The sequence below is a fragment of the Halyomorpha halys genome, unplaced genomic scaffold, assembly GCF_000696795.3.
Source record: "Halyomorpha halys isolate HHAL.00 unplaced genomic scaffold, Hhal_1.1 Scaffold866.1, whole genome shotgun sequence".
Lineage (NCBI taxonomy): Eukaryota > Metazoa > Arthropoda > Insecta > Hemiptera > Pentatomidae > Halyomorpha > Halyomorpha halys.
Window position 1 is genome coordinate 111,729 of NW_027114921.1, and position 12,664 is coordinate 124,392.

Here is a 12,664-nt window from a genome sequence, read left to right on the forward strand (position 1 = left end):
ATAATACTTATTATTTTATTTTTAAACCTTATAATTTTACTTTCAATAAAAATCCACTATAATTCTAATTGTTATAAAATTAGGCAACCTGAAAATAGAATATAAGTATTGAGTTCTAAAAACTCTCAAGTGCCTAATTAATTGCAAAATTTTCTTCAATTAGTTTCTAACTGCAGTTCTTTGATCAAGAAACATTACAATTTTTTCAGGAATAATAAAATTTATTTAAAATGTTTATCAGAATGAAAAGACAGGAAACTGCATGTCGATTCTGACTATTGCAGCACTTACTAGTTTTTATGTAAATAAAGTTATAAATAGGAATAAATAAATTATTAAAAAAAGTAATATAATTTATAGGCAAATTAAATCTTTAAAGGTTATTTATACCTACTACTTTTAACCGTACTGTGCATATTGTGACCCTGAAACCTGAACAATCTCATAGGCGGAAAAGCAAAACCTACAACAATTCCTATCTGAACATACGGAGTTGAGCTTTGGGGCTCCACTAAAACTTCGAATTCCTCTCGTATCCAATCCAAAATCCTTAATGCTCCTTACTTTGTCACAAATAAAATCATCCACAAAGACCTTTATGTTCCATATGTAACCGATCTAGCCCAAACCAGATATCAATCCTTCCATCATGAACTCCCGAACTATCAAAACCCCCTAGTTTCTAACCTTGCTTCTTCTTCCATTCTTGACAATCTTCTGAGGCGCCTGAAAAGAAGACTCGATACCTTGTAATGTAGAAATATTATTAGAGTGCTACCAGTGCATGATTTTGCTCCAAATTTACTGGATATATTTTTATGCAAATACAGTAGTAAATAACTTTTTGTAAAAACAAGGACCAGATCGTAAAAAATTAATTCAAAGGCAATTTTTGCCAGATTATTGAGTTTTCATACATCCTGAAAAGTTTGGTGAAATGTAATTTAGCTCAGATTTGGAACTGTTTTGAATTTTCGTTATATCTTATGTTACGTGTTTTCAATAGTAATTTAGGTTTATTATTAATTATTTTAAAATACTTTGTAGTACTTAGATAAACATTTTTTTCCAAGGATTCAATTATTATAAATTGAGGATGAAAAAAGAGAAATAATTACATTATTTTGGTGAAGATGGTCACGGGATGCGGTCAGCAAAAACCACAAATAAACAAAAAATTGTTTATTCGTGCCGACATTTCGACCTATGTTTCATGTCTTCATCAGGTTGCTTTCGGCAGAAATTCCGGCTAAACTATTTGTGTTTTTTAGCTTATCGCACCTCCCGACCATTTTCTCCTTTTATTAATTAAGGTAAACTATCTACACCTCATCATCTTATCTTATTCGAATTTGTATCATTTCTATAAATTTAAATTTTCCTCTCTGCTGTAGGTCAAGGATGAATACATAAAAAATATAATGATAATTGCTTTATATGGTTGCTGTTGCAATGACTGCTTGCGTGATATTGGAATGACTCATTGCAATTACTATCACGTTTTGACATTGGTCTCTTGCAGCAAATTGCATAGTTTTCTTTTATTGCGTTATTAAGTAGTTTTTCTCTCATTCCCTGAGTCAGTTCAATCAAATCAGTGACGCCAATTCATCCCTAAATTCGTTGGTATCATTTGCAGCAATTTCATAGTAATTTTCCCACTTTTTTACTTTGCTAAAAAAATTACAAAAAATCTGTACTTTGTACTAACCTTGTTTTGACGGCGAAGTGGTTCTATTTAACCATAATAATAATTTAATTTATATTCTTAAACACTTTCTTGAGACTGGTTAATTTTGTTAAAATAAATAATTTAATTTCTATCAATTTTAGTCTCACACACATTTTATTTTTCTTAAAAGTCCGACGTTTCGGCCAATCCGGCCATCCTCAGGAACAATCCACTTAGTACAACTTTGGAACTAAATGATTTAAAAACTCAACTTCATGCAGGCTATTATGCCCAGGTCAAAACAACATTTCTAATTAGTCAATAGTCTCATTAAAACCAAAATTAAAATTCATTTATCACAGTCACTATTTGTTAAAACTTTATCATATACTTTGTGATAAAGTTTTAACAAATAGTGATTGTGATAAGTGAATTTTAATTTTGGTTTTAATGTGAAGATTGACTAATTAGAAATGTTGTTTTGACCTGAGCAGAATAAATAGCCTGCATGAAGTTGAGTTTTTAAATCATTTAGTTCCAAAATTGTATCAAGTAGATTGTCCCTGAGTATGCCCGAAACGTCAGACGTTTAAGAAAAATAAAATGTGTTGAGACTAAAATGGATAGAAATTAAATTATTTATTTTAACATAATAATAATATTAATCAGGAGATAAACTAGACGTTTATGAAAAACTAGCGTTATAGTGACCACGTTGTCTTTCGCTGGTACGTAAGGTCTAGAATTTTACACCTCTCTCCGTATCAGACCTCTAGTAGTTTGGCAGTATTTGTGTCTGTTTATGTCTAAATTACTATTTTTGTTAAACAAACACAAAATGAAATTACATTTTTGAAATATATATATTAATTTTGTAGGAATCCATACATTGTTTGATGCGTGATTAGGAGACAATAAATTCCCAAAATATTAAATATAATTTTATCTCGACAAGATAACAGACAGAACAAACAAAAAAAGAATAAAACAGTCGTATCTTGCCGTGCCGATAATAAAATTTATTTGATGAGGAAGATATTGCTCTTTTAATTTTGAAAAGTCAATATGAACATCATGTTATAAAGTTTATCAAAATCAGACGTGATGCAACTTAGAGGATAACAATAGTACACAATAAAAACGCACTTTATGCTAAACTCTTAATTTTTAATCGGAAATTTACGCATAAAAAAATTGTAACGTTTTATTAGTATTTTAGGGCACGTATATTTTATTCAAATACGGTGTTTATAATTTTTGCCTTCCCTGCCCTTTGGATTTAATTATTACTTTATTTTTTATGAAAATCGTAAAAAAAGCTAAACTTAATTATGAGCCTATCAATCTATACAAAATATACCTACATCACACCAGATCTGTTTCACTCAGACCACGTGTGCGAACTCATTTTTAACACGATTCATGTTTTGTTTTTTTTAACGTAAAGCTTGGATTGAATGTTATCAGTTAGTACCCGTGACTTTATAAATGCCTACATTTATTAATATAGGTTTATATATATCTTACAAAGAATAGAAAAAACACTTAACATTTGGTGTTCATGGCGTTGAGGGAATAGGATATCTTTTGTGTGGCACTTGCATTGCCAAGGGCACACAACCTTTCTAGGGCGGTATTAACTGCTTTCTTCCTTTTATGACACCACGTGTCGAAGAGATTAATCGCACATCATTTACACCTTGATTTTTTTTTTCTAAAAGCCATGTATGGAAAGGGTTTGATATACAGTGGGTTGGTAACTATAATTATCTCTTCTACTGCATTTCAAATGAATTTTAAGATAGGAATGAGGAATGAGATTCGTCTGAAAAAATTGGGATATGGTTCGAGTCTGCTGTCTGATGATGGGGATCATAAGATTTCGTTCCTATAGACAGTAAGCTCCAGTGGTATTTTGTCGAGTCGGAGTCTGTTGGCCTTTGTGGCCAACCTGTCGGTGTCAGTGGCCTAAATAATGGGTTCGTACAGTACTAAAGGCTGCCAAAAAATTTAATATGTCTCCTCGATATAGATTCTGTCAAGTGTCGTAGGTATGTGGTTGGTCTTTGCTCTTTGAAATGAAGTATGTCTAAATATACGTCTCAGTATACCGCTCTGAAACTGTTGGAGCATCTTGGCTAATGAAGGTGCTATATTGGTCCATAGAGTAGGACTAGTCTGAATACACTCTTGTAGACGATTAATTTGAGGCGAAGAAAAAAATTAGCACTTGGTCCTAACATGCTTGATCGTGTTATTGCAGTGGCGAGCTAGTATCAGGTGTCTTTCAATGGTGACACCGTTACAGCTTGATAGTATCCAACACGTTTTTATAATTTATTGAACTGTTCTAATTCCTGGGAACGTCTCGACCCAGTTCCCCTTCCTACAAATCCCTTTATTAGTTGAAAGTCAGTCGTCAGTCTGACAAAGTTGTCGAAGGACACTAGGAGATAAGTTCTACATAGTACTATAGTAGATCATAGAAATATGCATTTTCCTTCGTATTAATAATGAATGTCTATCACTCACTTCTCTGTGATCGCATTAAATCACCTGAAACAATGTCATAAAAAAAAACTTTTTTTTTTTTTTTAAATTGGACTCGGCCGTGTTTGTAACTAAGCTACACAAAACTAATTTTATGTTAAAATTTATAATAACGTTACACTCTTAATGTCCTAGCAAAAAAGTTTTCTATTGAGATAATCATTGTTTATTTTACTAGTTTTTAAAACATTTCAACTTTTTTACAATAATAAGACTTAGTTTGATGGGTATAAGAGTTTATAAATAGAATTTCACCCGTTTTATCTGCTTATGGTTAAGTGCTGGCAGGTGTTCTTAATTGAAGGTGGTTGCGGTATTACAGACCGCATCCGTCCCCTAGAGAATCTTTCTCTCCAGATGTTGTGGTTTGATGGTCCCGCAACTTCTTTCTGTTTTCTGGTTTTTAGTATAATTTTGTTCAAAAACAATATGCTTTAATGTGTAAATTTACGTTTGATAGTGCAGGTAAAAACAATGAAACTTAGTTTTAGTAAAGTTGTGCTTGTCTTAAACGTTTTATGAAGTTGTCTTTAAAAAAACGAGATCTATTAAGTTTAAAACAAGGTTCTCTTAACACGTTTTTGTTCCACTCACCACGGGACTATCACGTCAAATAAAGTTTTTTGCTACCTAAAAAGGTTTCATTCTTGGTTGTGATGTTCCTGATGATTTGGTCTTGTAGGGTGGCACAATATTGGAGATATTTAATTGACAACACAACTGGTGTGTCTTAGTAAAGAAACAGTCCTCAAATAAATATTTAGAACACACAGCAATTAAAATTAACAATACAAAACAGAGAAAATATAAGTATAAAATTTTATTATTTCAAAAATAAAATCTAAATTTTTGAAGATTACCAAATAATTCTTTCAAGGTTAATATGATTTTTTTTTATAATTTTGAACCAGCTCTCTGTGTCTCTAAACACTTCCATCCAATTTGTTCCTAGTCTGCGGGTAATCTCTCTGTAATCTCATGTACGGTTTTCCACTTTTCACCTGATAGTGCTTTTCGATCAACTATCCTGCAAGAATACAATCTAATCGCATGTACTGATAAAAAAAAAAAAAGTATGAGTAAAAATTATCTTAGCTATCATTTCTTGTTTACTTATTCCAAAATTGTGTAATTATATTGAAAGAATGACGACGAAATATAGTTTTCGAAAATAAAATACTGCGTAGAGTATTTACCTCGAAGAAGGTTTGGTAGTCGACTGAACTATTCAGGGGATTGGACGAATAGAGTTTGCGTGACGATCCTAGTAGATAAAATAGAATAGTAGTAATTAAAATTGGCGTGTAATGATCCTATCACTAAAAGGGTAATAACCTAGCTATAGGCCAAAACGTTGATGGGAGGGTTCGGGATTTGTGGATGGAAGGTGTTACATCCAGGGTGGTCGTGTATTTCTTATTAGCTTAATAAAATTGTGATTAAATACCAATAAAGTGGGGAAAAAATGAGAAAAGTTTATCTAAGACATAAATTTTATGTAATATCATACCGTTCACTCAATTGTAGTGGGACTTATTGCTGAATGTTCAGGATTTTCTTGGGAAGGTTATAAGCTAATCCGATTTCTATGGAAAAAAAAATTATTAACAAAAATAAGCATGTTTGATGCGCAGCTTAGAAAGTATATATTTTCTTCATGGTTATTGTATGCCAATTTCTTTCTGAAGAATGAGAAAAAAATATTACTGATATTAAATGATTTTTTATTCACTAAAAATTAAAAACATAATAAGGAGTCCAGTAAAGTATTTAAAAAAAAATTGTTTTATGAAGAAGCAAATGATATTCGTTTATAGCGTCGTCTGAAAGAAAATGATATTCGTTTATAGCGTCGTCTGAAAGCAAATGATATTCGTTTATAGCGTCGTCTGAAAGCAAATCATATTCGTTTATAGCGTCGTCTGAAAGCAAATCATATTCGTTTATAGCGTCGTCTGAAAGCAAATGATATTCGTTTATAGCGTCGTCTGAAAGCAAATCATATTCGTGTATAGCGTCTTCTTAAATCTTTGAATACAATTTTTCAAAGAAATTAAAAACTAGAAATTTTTTACATCATTTATCTGAAGGATTTTTTCCCTCGGTGTCCATTGCTTTTATAATCTTTCATCACTCTTATAACTTTAATCCAATTCCTGCCTTAACATAACTGTTAAAAAGCTGAATCTTTGCTCTTTTTACCTACATTTAGATTTAATGCCGTAATAAGGGCGAAATATTGGTTTGAAATACTTTTCAATCGTTTTATTTTATCTCCGGGTCTAATTTGCTTAATTAGATCCGGTTCGTGGCCTGCGGTGCAGTTTATAGAGCTCTAAACCTATCCCAAATTTCGTGAAAATTGGTTAAGTCGTGTTAAATTTAAAAGTTTAAATAAACTAGACAAATTGTTTTTTACGTTTAAAAAAAAGTGAATCAAAAAGAAAATTTTGTTCTTTACTCATTATATATATTATTATTATTAATATTAATTTTGGTTTATCTTTTCTCGACCTTTATTTTATCTCCACGTACTTCTTTATTTTCCGATTTTTAATGTGTTAAATCTTGTTTGTTCATATCTAATTTTCTATTTTTATGTGTTATTACATCTATTGTTCAATTTGAGCCTAATAGTTTGCATTTTTATTATTTTTTATTCTAATTGTCTATTTTATATTAATTCTATTTTATTTCTTCTTTTCTTTCATTTGCATATATATTGATGATATTAACCCTATCTTATTTTACTTTTTTGTATCTTATTATCCTACTATGTCAAAATATTTTTATTTGTCTTAGCATATTTTTAGCCTTGATGAAACTAAACACACCTGACCGTCTTCTCCATAATGTGAATTAAAAAGGTTTTGATTTGTCATCCAGCCCCTCAACCCTTTATAGTTACATTTATGTTTCATGTTGTTATTAAAACAATATTTGATGCCAAATATGTACCAATGTTATGGCAATCCACACCGAAGGAGATGTTTCCTAGTTATCTGCAGGTGACCAAGCTATTCTAACTATGGTGGCCGGTCAAGTTTTTCATTTTGTGGGACCGCCACTCAATGAAAATTCAACGCCCCAGGTCGGATTCGAACCGGTGCTCCCCGCAGATTTTAGAACAATAGACGTAGGCCTAACCATCTGAGCTACGGACGGCCCCGTACCAATGTTCAGAAAGTTATATAATTAGAAAAATATTGTCTTCACCTTAGTGTTACGTTGATATTTTGACAGGTATCTGTAATCAGCTGAAATAATTATTTCTCTAGTTATCGACTATAATCATTTTCCTCTCCTTTCCTCGGTCTATTCCCTCTGTTAGGATTCTGTCCGAGCAAGTTTAGCTAATGAAGAGTAAGAGGCGGTCATAAGAAGTGGCCGGATGTCAACTGTTAAAACAGCTGCTCGGCCATATTGCCCATTGTTACTTCTCGTCTCCACCGCCTGTCTGATAATATCTTGCCTAAACGCCGGCTGTCAGAATAAATTAAATACAAAAATATTGTTTTGTTTTTACATTTACTATAAAAACCCCTATTGAATGGTCATCAGTAATAAATATTCATCGTAATTTTATCAATTTCTATCAACTTTTATGACATGTATATATTGATACAAGGGCGTATCCAATAATTAACAATCAAGAAGGGCAAGCCATAGTCGATCAGGTTGAGACATTTTAGCACGGAAAAGGTAAATGAAAACAAATTTTCACAGTGCTTTATTAGTTCTTACCACCAGTACTAGCTTGGGGAAAAAAAATATTTTTATTAAATTTCCTGGAGGAGGGGGATCCGCCCCCCGCTGGATACACCCATGTATTGATACATTTTTTTTCCTTGACTTTTAAAAATATGTACTTTTTTGATCTTGAGGATAGTCAATAACTTGTGAGTCATGCCCTACTATGAAAAAAGAGTTTTTTAGAAAAATTAATTTCTTTAACTAATGATTACAAAGCTAAAATTTACAGAGTATAATTTAAGATTAATGTAATGTTTATCGTAAGTATGTATTATTTGTAGTAAGTAATATTAATACTTATTAATCTTAAATTGTACTCTGTAGTACATTTTAATACAGTAATAATTAGTTAAAGTAATTTATTGTTACAAAAATTTTTATTTTCATTGCATGACTATGCAGACAATAAAGTTGTGAAGCGTTTACCACACTAGTGTGGTGTTTTCTGTTCTTCAAGATGCAAATATATGCATATACATTGATCAATATCAATTTATATATTATTAAAGAATAATAATGTACCCTCTTATTTTTTATTACATTTGTACTTTCTAAATTAATATTCACAATAATAAATTACTATGTTTTATGATTCATAATTGTTTAATAGCTCTGAAATAATTAATTCACTTGCTGCCTCAATTATTCCCCTTCTAATGCGTATAAAACATCTAGAAAGTTTTCGAGAAAATATTATTCATAATTGATATAGAAATAAAATGGTTTTATGCCTTCTGATGAATTATTTTGTAATGACATTTTAAATTATACCTATTACCTACCATTATAAATGTTAATTTAAAAACACTTTTACAAGGTATCATATTGAACTTCGGAATAAGTGATCTTGGAAAAGAATATTTCTTGTTTAATCTCTAGTTAAATTACAAGATTATTTTAAATTTATATTTTCTTTAGTTTCTATTACTGCTGGCAATGCGAAACTGAGAGAATTGATTTATGATTATTCATACTTGATTATATATTATATTCTCATACTGAAACACCCCTATTTGCAATGTTATTACCATAATCAATTATAAATAATAAGATCAATCATAAAAAATAATAATAGCCATGTAATTAAAAATTAAAGAGAAAGTAACAAAAACAAATGATATTTATAGGAATAATTATACGAATTATCGACTTAGCTGAAAAAATAATTAGAGAAAAATAAATAAAATAACAATAAGAAAAATAAAAATAAATAAATATAATTTTTATAACAGAATGTCTCCGATCATCATGGGCTACAGTCTTCACGATGGGGCTGGATTGCCTAAGTTATGGGCCAGTCCACCTTTAACTGTTGGTAGATTAAAGTGGAATTTTGTTAACTTTTTTTATTATTATTTTTTTTATTTATGTTTTTTCGTATTAAATCAACTATCGATTCCACTTGTCTTTTTCTATAAACCAGGAGGAATCTACTGCAATTCTCGGGACCTTGTTTTGGAATGATTGCTACATTAAGTCGTAGATTTTTTTTTTCAATTTAAGTCAACAAAGAAAAAACATTAATATGTGTGTATATATAATCGTAATATTTTTTTCATTTCTGTGTTTTATTAATTAATAAATTATGTTATCTTTAAATACATTTTACGGCTTGTTAAAATGTGCTGTCTATTACATGAATTGGAGTCTTTGTTTCATTATTTACTAATACCTAAGTTTAAAAAAAATCTTGCATCTTATTTATTATTATTGCAGATGTCAACATATCTCTGCTTTACTTTGATGGTGGCTTAACATAAAAAAATAACTTTTTATTTTACTTATTCTTCAGTTAGTACTAGTAGATATATATTTCCCTGCAGAATGTACCATAGTTACTCCTGTTGTATCAAAATAACTCCAGTCTATGTTACTATCTTAGGAATGCGTCCAATATGAAACAAATAAACTTACATGTCTTTTTAAGTTGAACCACAATCAATGAAAAGAAGTAAAAAACTCTATAATGATTCCTATGACATTTCCTAAGGGGGACAATCATCTTTAATGTCTTTTCAACATTAATTATTTATTTTTTATATTATTATGTATCTATTATCCTTAAAGATACAAAATTGCCTTTCCTGCTTTTACCGTTATTCGCTAAAAATATTTAAATTTTACTACTGGATTAATTCATTGAAAAATATGTAATAATTTTTTTTTTTTTCTGTTTCAGGTAAGTTTCTTGTTTAATACTTGGTGCTACCAAATCAGAGAACATGAAAATAAGGTAACCAGAAAACATTTTTGAAAATATCCAAATTCTACTATTTTGACTAAAAGCTCTTCAAATAGTAAAATGAGGCCATCTTGTTTGTTCCTTATTTATCTTTCACTTATTTTATTAAACAAACATATAATTTTATTAAATTCAAGTTTACTTTTCATTGTTATTCTTTCCCTAAAATATTTCGATTTATTATTATTTTTTTTTGTTAAAGTTAACATATTTAGGTTTATTACATTTTTTTCCTACGAAGTTCAAATTCCTTCACACTAAAGTAGCATGGAAGTGTCACATCATCTCCCAGTTGATTGACAATTGGCTACTCAGAGCTTGTGAGCTTCTTATGTTGCTTTTCACCGTGGAAAAGTCAAGAAGAAAACTTCATATTATTTTTGCATCCTTATTGAATATATCCATACTAAGTCACTTCCTTCGTCCCTCATTCCGATTTGTTTTTTGAATATGTGAGAAACTTTTCCGGATGTAGAGAAAGTGTTGGCCAAAAAACATGATACGAGAACCGGAAAGAATCATGTCACTTTGGTCGGTCAGTTTATCTTGATTATTTTAGTTTATTATATATAAAAAAAAATATATATATATGCATGAATTAGAAAAAAATATTCCATCATGCATCAACATTTTAAAATTAAATTCCACGTCTTTATTGTAGGAAGAAGTACAAAATACTAAAAAAAATATTTAATTTTAAACATGATTTTAAAACTTTATTTTTTTTTTAATATTACATTATTCTCTAGAGTAAACATTTTGGATGATTGAACTGAATATCAGAAATTTATAACTCATTAACTGAAACAACAATATTATTTCTAAACAGCAATTAAACTTTAATTGTAAGATTAATAGTTGACCTTATGTAATAGATTGTAGAATGATGGTTCTGGGGCAGTAACTAACGGTACAAGTTTAAAAAAATAAAATTAAAAATTATTTAGTAATATTCAATGTTTCTGTAATTTATTAGTATTTTATTCATCTAAATTTATATTGTCTTAAATTACTGTTTCCCTTATTCTTTTTTTTTTTAATTTAAATTCTTTTTATTTATATTTTAAAATGTATATCTCTTGTTCTCAATTAACTCTGATGAAGCCTTGCATTGTGGGGCGAAACTTATTTTACCGTCATCTTCGTACAATCAAACTTTTAATTGGAATTATAAAACACTAATATTTCTAATACCATAAAGTTAATTCCTTATAATTTAAATTTATTAATGATTAATGTCTCATCTAATATAGCGTATTACTATTACCTCAAAACATTTGCACTTTTTGTATATGGTTTATTGTTTACTTTGTAAATTCATGCAAACTCTCAACTCCCCGCGTTCCCTCAGATCCTTTATAAAATGCAAATCTATGCAACTGAGACTGCCAACTACGAAACTTTGTGAAAGTGCAGCTAGCGGAATCGGAAAAGGGAACACCTGTAGCGAGAGCGAGAAGCAATGAAGCAACTTGGCGTGACGACCGAAGGGTTTCTTCCCGTCTTTTCTATCGTATCTATTACCTTTCCTGAAATAATCTATTTTACCGATCAGGTGGGATAGGGTAGATTTGTAGAGATATCGGGGGAGGCGGAGAGTAGGAAAGGTTTATCGGGTAGATGGGTAGACATCTACGGAATGAATAATTTAGCTTTTCTGTTTATACAATGAGATCAATGAGCGCTTAGAAAAAGATGGATTTTTTCAACATAATTTCCTTTTGATTTTTGTCAGACATGGATCCATTTTTCATAAGCCATCAGAAAAATATGATTTTGGAAGTTCCTCAAGATATGCATTTCTCTGGGCGATGACCTCGATTTATTTGAAGCGTTGTCAGTTCAGGCATTTTACCTCTAATTTTAAAAAGTCACTGGCGGCCAAATCCTGTGATTGCAGTGTATGCTACTAATTCGAATATAAATTTCTTAAATTCAGCTATCGGAGCTGTGACATGTGTATTGTGTTGGTGAAAGAGGATTTTGTTGTTCAATTAAGTACGTTTTTCCTTTATTTTCTCACCCAACGGACCATTTATTTTCCAACCCGACGCATAATACTGTCAAGTAACAGTATATATATATTTTTCAAAATACGATGAGGATTATCTAAGTATAAAAAAAGTAAATGATAATTAGATAGGAGTGGTTTGCCTTGTGATTTGCGCTTATGAAAATATTTTTTCTGTTGGTTAGTTAATCAACGATCGTTTCATTAACTAATAATGAGCGAGAAATGTCAATGAATACAACAAATTGGTCTCTTTTGAAATAGCCAACTTCCTTTGGTGTCTGCCGGACTTCAAGCAGATTATAGAACTAGATTAATATTTCATAGACACCAGGAGAAAACCTAAAATTCTGATATGGAATAATCTGTGAATTTAATTTAAAAAAGATAGTGATAATTGGGAAGTTTTCCGTTGCATGAATTTGCTGTTATGAAG